Raw genomic sequence first — 9,335 nt, forward strand, 5'->3', positions numbered from 1 at the left:
CCATTAGACGCGCCGTGGTCTGAAACGGTGCCGTTTTTGATAACTTTTCGATTGGTCCACCCCAAGTGGTCCAAATCGGTCCAAACGCCTAAAAACTGTTGCAGACGAGCCCATGCTCCGAAACTACTGGACCGATTTCGATGAAACCTTCACCATTAGACGCGCCGTGGTCTCGTCTGCACCAGTTTTTAGGGGTTTTGGACCGATTTGGACCACTTAGGGTGGACCAATCGAAAAATTATCAAAAACGGCACCGTTTCAGACCACGGCGCGTCTAATGGTGAAGGTTTCATCGAAATCGGTCCAGTAGTTTCGGAGCATGGGCTCGTCTGCAACAGTTTTTAGGGGTTTTGGACCGATTTGGACCACTTGGGGTGGACCAATCGAAAAATTATCAAAAACGGCACCGTTTCAGACCACGGCGCGTCTAATGGTGAAGGTTTCATCGAAATCGGTCCAGTAGTTTCGGAGCATGGGCTCGTCTGCACCAGTTTTTAGGGGTTTTGGACCGATTTGGACCACTTAGGATGGACCAATCGAAAAATTATCAAAAACGGCACCGTTTCAGACCACGGCGCGTCTAATGGTGAAGGTTTCATCGAAATCGGTCCAGTGGTTTCGGAGCATGGGCTCGTCTGCACCAGTTTTTAGGGGTTTTGGACCGATTTGGACCACTTAGGGTGGACCAATCGAAAAATTATCAAAAACGGCACCGTTTCAGACCACGGCGCGTCTAATGGTGAAGGTTTCATCGAAATCGGTCCAGTAGTTTCGGAGCATGGGCTCGTCTGCAACAGTTTTTAGGGGTTTTGGACCGATTTGGACCACTTGGGGTGGACCAATCGAAAAATTATCAAAAACGGCACCGTTTCAGACCACGGCGCGTCTAATGGTGAAGGTTTCATCGAAATCGGTCCAGTAGTTTCGGAGCATGGGCTCGTCTGCACCAGTTTTTAGGGGTTTTGGACCGATTTGGACCACTTAGGGTGGTCCAATAGAAAAATTATCAAAAACGGCACCGTTTCAGACCACGGCGCGTCTAATGGTGAAGGTTTCATCGAAATCGGTCCAGTAGTTTCGGAGCATGGGCTCGTCTGCAACAGTTTTTAGGGGTTTTGGACCGATTTGGACCACTTAGGGTGGACCAATCGAAAAATTATCAAAAACGGCACCGTTTCAGACCACGGCGCGTCTAATGGTGAAAATTTCATCGAAATCGGTTCAGTAGTTTCGGAGCATGGGCTCGTCTGCAACAGTTTTTAGGGGTTTTGGACCGATTTGGACCACTTGGGGTGGACCAATCAAAAAATTATCAAAAACGGCACCGTTTCAGACCACGGCGCGTCTAATGGTGAAGGTTTCATCGAAATCGGTCCAGTAGTTTCGGAGCATGGGCTCGTCTGCTTTTAATGGAGTGTATGGTTCTGGACCATTTTGGTCCGATTGGTCCCGTCAGAGTGAGCCAATCGCCAAAAGACGAAAAACGGCACCTATATAAGCTCCCTGCTATTGAATGGTGAAAAAATTATCAAAATCGGTCCAGTGGTTACTGAGCATGGGCTCGTCTGCTAATCTCGTCTGCTTTTTAGACACTCCCCATGCAAGTTTCATGCCGGAGTTTTTTGGGCATAACTTGGAGGAATACGTTCACAAACCCCATCCCTCCCAGCGACATATCCCCCACTCTTCAAACCATTCCTGTCATCCAACTATCGTAACCTTACCATTCACAAACTTCCTCCTTCCCTCCTTCACAAACATCAATTTACCGGTAAGTTTCACTGTCATTTATGTGTCTTAAAGGGACCATCCCACCTTAACATTAGTTTTGAGTTGAGATAGCCAAGTTTGCGGCCAGGCTCAGAAACCACCATTTATCCTGGTCGCAACCCCCGCAGCTTTATGGTGTTCAAGAAATTTCTTCCCTTTACTTGCAGGGTGGGACCAGCTTAGTCCCTATCTCTTAACCATTAGCGGTTTTTTGATGACGTCAGCAGTCATTTCAACGCCCGCCATTCCTTGAACCCGAGTTTTGCTGACCTTGAGCTCCCTTTTTTATCAACGTGAAATCCGTCGTCGGCGCTGAGAAAGCCTATTGCTTTTCATTTTAATTTGAATATTAGAAGATACCCACCACTGGAACTTGGACTGATATTATACCAAGGCCGAAGATGATCAAGCTGCCTGCTATATCTGGAGCTTGGTGTTCAACTTCAACATGGAATAAAAAACAAAATATCAAAGCAAACTGGATATGGTACTGCAAGTTAAAGTCCAAAGAAATTTGAAGAGCTGACAATTGACATTAATTCTTTTCCTGCAAGGTTTCCATATGGAGATCACAGTCACACCATGAAGAAATATTTTTGATGTTAACAGTTGAAAGGGGATTTATCTTCCAGTTTTGACGAAAGACGCTGCTGACTGTCTTTGGAAAAGGATGTCGGCATGAGGTGCAATTGTGCTTGTGAAGTGGTTATAACTGGTCTTTTCACAGTATTAAATTAAATGTGCCATTGCAGCCAAGTGTGTTATCATGTAAGGTAAAATCAAAACTACAATGTTGGTTTTACGAGCATTGAGAAGGCTGGTAGGTAACACCTGCCTGTGCTCGTAAATCATGCTGCCAAAGTATTCTAAATTAATTTTATCATGCACTTTTGTTGTCCAGAATGGTTGCACTATTGTTTGGTTAGGTATCATATTATTCCATGTAAATATGGTAGTGTAAAGTCCGACCAACATGTTACCAGATTTGAAGCTGTTACGTTACCTAAGTACCTGTTTTTTACTGGCGTGGTGAATGTCACCTGGATTTTGTTTTGAGGTGCAGACCTAGTAACTCTGACTACATGGGTTTGAAGCTATTATCTATTCTGTTTTTACTGGCCTGGTGAATGGCGACTGATGTTGTCCGTGGATGGCACTGAAACAAATTTTGAGTGTTTTGTATAGTGTTTTAATACAATGCTGAGGGCTGAAAGTTGTCTTGTTTAGAGTGGTGAAAGTTCAGGATATGCCAGCCACCATGGTGGGTCAGAGTTAAATGTGTTGCAGTCAGTTCGGCTTCGGCAAGCACACGGATGGGCATACGCATCAAGACCTGCTCTGCCATACTTTCAGCCAATTTTACCTAGGTAAGTCTTTTCTTTTTTCTGCCAAAAGCTATGACATTGTGAATTTCAGCACTGTGGCCTGTGTGTAGCTTTCAGGAAAGCAATTCTAAATAAAGCTCTGATAAAGTGCAAAATCAGCAATGCAGCCCTCTATTACATTTTCTACAACATCTTACTTGTTCCTTGCATGGAGAGAAAAATGCAATGTTATGAATTCGTTTATTCACATAATTTGACAAGCATGCAGTTACCTGCTACTATCACTGCACAAAACAGCAGAAAACATCAGTTGATCAAACACAAGACACAACAGAAGTTTACAACATAGGGCTGCCGAACCTGCTTCCTCCCACCACAGTTGATGCCATTTCCTAGCCTGGCTTGATGTGAGCACTGAATAGCTGCTTTGTCTAATTACAGCTCACTACCATTCAACTTAAACTACTCTCTTTAAAGTAAGAGTGAGAGCGTTCAGTGTTCATAGCAGCTCGACAGACGACAGACAACAAACATCTTGACAAACCAACCAGTATTTGATTTGGCTAATGATTTATGTGCTTGTTGTATCATGGCCAAACTACTTTAACAGCAATAATCCCTGTTTCATCTTGATCTTGCTTTTATTTCCATTTGAACTCAGATCTTGAAACAATCATCTGAAGTGATATCAGATACTGGCTTCTGTTTCTCTTGAAAGCAAGTTAAAACAACAATGATAAACTAAGGCAGGAGATGTGAGTTGTGGCAGTAGATTTTTGATTCAACATATGTCAACCTTATATTGCTTGAGACCTCTGTGACAGACAAACAAATATTTATAGTTTTTTGATAGTTTGGATTCTTGGCTTGATTTAGCAGATCAGCTGTGAACCTTGACTTTGAAATCACATAAATGTCATGGTACCCGAGCGAATCCTCGCATGACATTTCTTCGTAGCACAATTTTTCGTCCGCATTTCTTCGTCTACAAATCTTCGTCGGTGCATTTATTTGTCCCTCAATGCTTACTCTTGCATATATTTGCGTTGAAGAAGAAATGCGAGCCGATTTTCATATACCCTGGTGCGAGACAAAGTAATGCGATAGGTACGAATAAATGCCCTGACGAAGATTTGCAGACGAAGAATTGCGATACGAAGAAATGCCATAAGAATTGTCCTGGAATATATATTGACCTTGATAAGATAAACGCATCATTCGCGCAATATTTGTCGCACTTTGATACCAAACTATTGCTTCCAAATGCCGACGTAAAGAAAACCTTTATGTGACGTCATAGAAACAGCGGATTTCCCAAAAGTAAACAAAAATAAAAGTCTTATATCTCGAAAACGGGTGAATATTTTCCGGTAAAATTTGGTAGATGTTCATTTTCGCTCTTTGTGATTCACGCTACATCACTTTTATGCCAATTCATTAACTTTTTTGAAGGTGGGAGGGTCCCTTTAACGTAAATTCATGGGTTTTTTCCCATATTCATGGCATAGTACATGGATATGGGTTTTCCCATGTTGTCTTGCTGTAAAAGTGGCCACCGGTCTTAGTTAGGACGGCCGGTTTGTTTTGCGCGGCGTAGTTAGGTCGCCGCCCTCCTCGCGAGGCCGGTAACGTAAGTTAGGGCCACTAAAAAAAAAAAAAAAAAAAAAAAAAAGTGATTATTTCGACTTTTAAGCACATTTTTCGTTCTGTCGGATACTTGGTTTGTAAAGTAAGTTGTGACAACATCGCCTTTTGGCCCTATTGGGGCGATCAACGAGCGAGTGGGAGTGTGAGCCCTGCACGTGCGCTACTAGTGTGAGGGCCGATGCTTCTTGTTCTGACTGACTTGTGCAATGTTGATGTGCATGGCACCCTACTTAAATGAACTCATATGGCCTTGCTTTAATGCTTCTGACTGACTTGTGCATGACACCTTACTTACTGGTCTCTTAAAGGGACTATCCCACCTTCTAAAATCAAAATGTTGTTAAAACCAGTTAAATTGTGCCCGACTTTATAGATTGGATGACCAGGAACACGGTTCTGGCATTTATTTTTCATTAAACATCTTAGGCTTCCCATATTCCAAACACAAACTTTCAAATATGTGACGTCACAGGCCAAAATTACCTCCTTCCCCAGGCCACATTACTGTCATAAAGCTGATTCTTTTTACTCTGTAGGCACCACAACAAAGTTAAGACCAAGTTTTAAGCGATTTTTCAACGAACAAACCCATTTAAATCAGAATGACTAAACGAAGTGACGTCACACTAACGGTCGCTCCATGTTGAAGATAGGGCCTTGCACAAGGCCCATTTTCAAATGAAGGGAACGAATTTCTTCAACACCAAGAGGCCGCGGGGGTTGCAACCTAGATAGATAGTGGTTTCTGAACCTCGCCGCAAACTTGGCTATCTCAACTCAAACCCCATGTTAAAGGTGGGATAGTCCCTTTAAGCCACGCTCCGTAGGGGTATCGACCAGGGCTGCGGAGTCAATGGATTTTCGGCGACTTCGACTCTGACTCCGGCTTTCAAAAACCAATTCCGACTCCGGGCAGAATTGTTGACTCCGCCGGACTCCAACTCCCGACTCTGACTCCGCAGACCTAGCAGGGCTGCGGAGTCAACAGATTTTCGGTGACTCCGACTCAGGCTCTGGTTTCTAAAATCGACTCTGACTCCGACTCCGGTCACAACTGTTGACTCCGACTGACTCCGACTCTGACTCCGACTCCGCAGCCCTGGTATTGACAGACCCTACCACCTGGAGGGGAAGGGGAGGGCGTTTCAGCCCCCTTAAGATCCTGGAAATATACCGACCGGTTTTCAAAATTCAAACGACATTCGATAGCCCCACAAGAGAAATACCTTGTGGCTAAATTTCATTGACTTCGGTCCAGCCGCTGACGTCACAGGTCAGGTCAAGTCAAAGGTCAGATTTTCACCATTTTAATTCACAGGCATTTCAAGAAATGTGTTGTGAAATCAAGTAAATTGGTAAGTTGTTGAAAATCAATGATGATGTTGATGTTTTTATCGTAACCGGACAAATCTTCGTATGGCATTTCTTCGTCGCGCAATATTTCGTCCGCATTTCTTCGTCCGCAAATCTTCGTCGGCGCATTTATTCGTGTCGCATTACTTCGTCTCGCATTTCTTCGTAGGTGCAAAAATTCGTAGCGCATTTTTTCGTATCCGCATTTCTTCGTCGGCGCATTTCTTCGTCAAGCATTATTTCGTCCACGCATTTCTTCGTCTACGCAAATCTTCGTCCGCATTTCTTCGTCCACGCAAATCTTCGTCTGCGCATATCTTCGTCCGCAAATCTTCGTCCCCGCAAATCTTCGTCCGCAAATCTTCGTCCGCATTTTTTCGTCCACGCATTTCTTCGTCTACGCAAATCTTCGTCCGCATTTTTTCGTCCACGCAAATCTTCGTCCCCGCAAATCTTCGTCCGCAAATCTTCGTCCGCAAATTTTCGTCCGCATTTTTCGTCCACGCATTTCTTCGTCCAATCAAATCTCCGTCCGCAAATCTTCGTCCGCAAATCTTTGTCTGCGCTATCTTCATCTCCGCAAACATTCGTCCACAAATGTGGTTCAATAAAACCATGAAGAAATATCGGACAGTCAAGTGAATGACGAATTTAATGCATGGAATGGATGATCGAAACTTTTGAAGTCAGGTAGATGAGGTCAGTCACGTGAAGCTATTGTATTTGGGAGCCGACAATTGTAACATTCCATATCGATATTTGTGTCCCAGACATTCTTTTTTTTCGCGGTCGTTGAATGACAATATAGTCTCTTGTACCCTCGCCGGCATAGGCGGCGGAACGGGGAGGGCACCGGGGCACCGTTCCCCTCATTAATTTTGGCCTTTTAACAGCGCCCTATGGGCGTTGCATGGAAAGCATATTGGACCAAAAGTCGGCAGTGCCGTGCTCCCCTTAATTAAAGATGTTCCGCCGATACTGCCCGCCGGACCCATTTGTTTTCTACGGTACACGCCGGCCGAGGGGGCGGGTACGACCCCCTCCCCCCCCCCATTGCCGTTTCGCCACTGGTGGAGCTAGCGCGTCGCGGGAAAAAAACGAGCGTGTGCGCCGTTACGAGCCGCAGAGATTAATCCCGATTTTAAGGCCTTCTAGGTCAGGGGTCGGCATACGGCCCGCGGGCCGGATCCGGCCAGGTGGGTGACGGTTGGATCCGGCCCGCGACCATCTGACGTCCGGCCCGCGGCTGGTATCAGCGAGTTCCGGCCCCCCCCCCCACACACACACACTGCCTGGAAGGTTAAAGGGACCCTCCCACCTTCAAAAAAGTTAATGAATTGGCATGAAAGTGATGTCCCTTGGTTCAGAAAGAGCGAAAACGAATATCTACCAAATTTCACCGAAAAATATTCACTGGTTTTCAAGATATTAGGCTTTTACTTTTGTTTACTTTTTGGGATCTCCCCTGTTACTAGCGACTTTATTTGGAAGCAATAATTTGGCAGCCTTAAAGTGCGGCAGACGTTGCGCGCAAAGCAGCGTATACCACCACGTGTTAACGATGGTTTTAGTCTAAGATTAAAAAATCGTTAGATCTCCGCTGACGTCACAAATTCTAAGGGGGCATTCCAATGCATTAGCCCCTTAGAATCCGAAAACTGCAAGTTTGAAATTCCATATCTTCGAATTAAAGCATTTTTCGATGTTGTGAGTGCCCAAACCGGTATTTGCAGGCCATGGCCACCAATTTGGCTATCTCAACTCAAAACTAATGTTAAGGTGGGAGTGTCCCTTTAAGCGAGTAGACCACGTGAAGCCGCCAAGTGCACGCAGCCAGCAGTCGTTGATGCTGCGCGCAAAAGCTGCTGACCAAGTCTTACCGTTGCAAGTTTTGTCTAGAAGTAGAATTAGACAAAAACACCCGCAAATGGTGTTTATAAACTCATGAAGTGTGCGAAGGAAGAACTGTTGTGCCAAAGCACATTTGAGTCACTTTTATATCGGAGTCGATTTATGAAGGAACCGCGGGCCGGAACACGATGTAAGTCGCTGATACCAGCCGCGGGCCGGACGTCAGATGGTCGCGGGCCGGAACCAACCGTCACCCACCTGGCCGGATCCGGCCCGCGGGCCGTATGCCGACCCCTGACCTAGAAGGCCTTCAAATCGGGTATTAATCTCTGCGGCTCGTAACGGCGCACACGCTCGTTTTTTCCGCGACGCGCTAGCTCCAACAGTGGCGAAACGGCGATGGGGGGGGGGGGGTCGTACCCACCCCCTCGGCCGGCGTGCACCGTACAAAACAAATAGGTCCGGCGGGCGGTAGCGGCGGAACATCTTCAATTAAGGGGGGGGGGGCACGGCACTGCCGACTTTTTGTCCAATATGCTTTCCATGCAACGCCCATAGGGCTACTGTTAAAAGGCCAAAATTAAAGAGGGGAACGGTGCCCCGGTGCCCTCCCCGTTCCGCCGCCTATGCCGGCGAGGGTACAAGAGATTATATTAAGTCATTCAACGACCGCAAAAAAAGAATGTCTGGGACACAAATTGAGGAATGTTACGATTGTCGGCTCCCAAATACAATAGCTTCACCTGACTGACCTCATCTACCTGACTTCAAAAGTTTCGATCATCCATTCCATGCATTAAATTCGTCATTCACTTGACTGTCCGATATTTCTTCATGGTTTTATTGAACCACATTTGTGGACGAATGTTTGCGGAGATGAAGATAGCGCAGACAAAGATTTGCGGACGAAGATTTGCGGACGGAGATTTGATTGGACGAAGAAATGCGTGGACGAAAAATGCGGACGAAAATTTGCGGACGAAGATTTGCGGACGAAGATTTGCGGACGAATATTTGCGGACGAAGATTTGCGGGGACGAAGATTTGCGTGGACGAAGAAATGCGGACGAAGATTTGCGTAGACGAAGAAATGCGTGGACGAAAAAATGCGGACGAAGATTTGCGGACGAAGATTTGCGGGGACGAAGATTTGCGGACGAAGATATGCGCAGACGAAGATTTGCGTGGACGAAGAAATGCGGACGAAGATTTGCGTAGACGAAGAAATGCGTGGACGAAAAAATGCTTGACGAAGAAATGCGCCGACGAAGAAATGCGGATACGAAGAAATGCGCTACGAATTTTTGCACCTACGAAGAAATGCGAGACGAAGTAATGCGACACGAATAAATGCGCCGACGAAGATTTGCGGACGAAGAAATGCGGACG

The sequence above is a fragment of the Amphibalanus amphitrite genome, unplaced genomic scaffold, assembly GCF_019059575.1.
Source record: "Amphibalanus amphitrite isolate SeventyFive unplaced genomic scaffold, NRLGWU_Aamphi_draft 000211F_arrow, whole genome shotgun sequence".
NCBI classification, from domain to species: domain Eukaryota; kingdom Metazoa; phylum Arthropoda; class Thecostraca; order Balanomorpha; family Balanidae; genus Amphibalanus; species Amphibalanus amphitrite.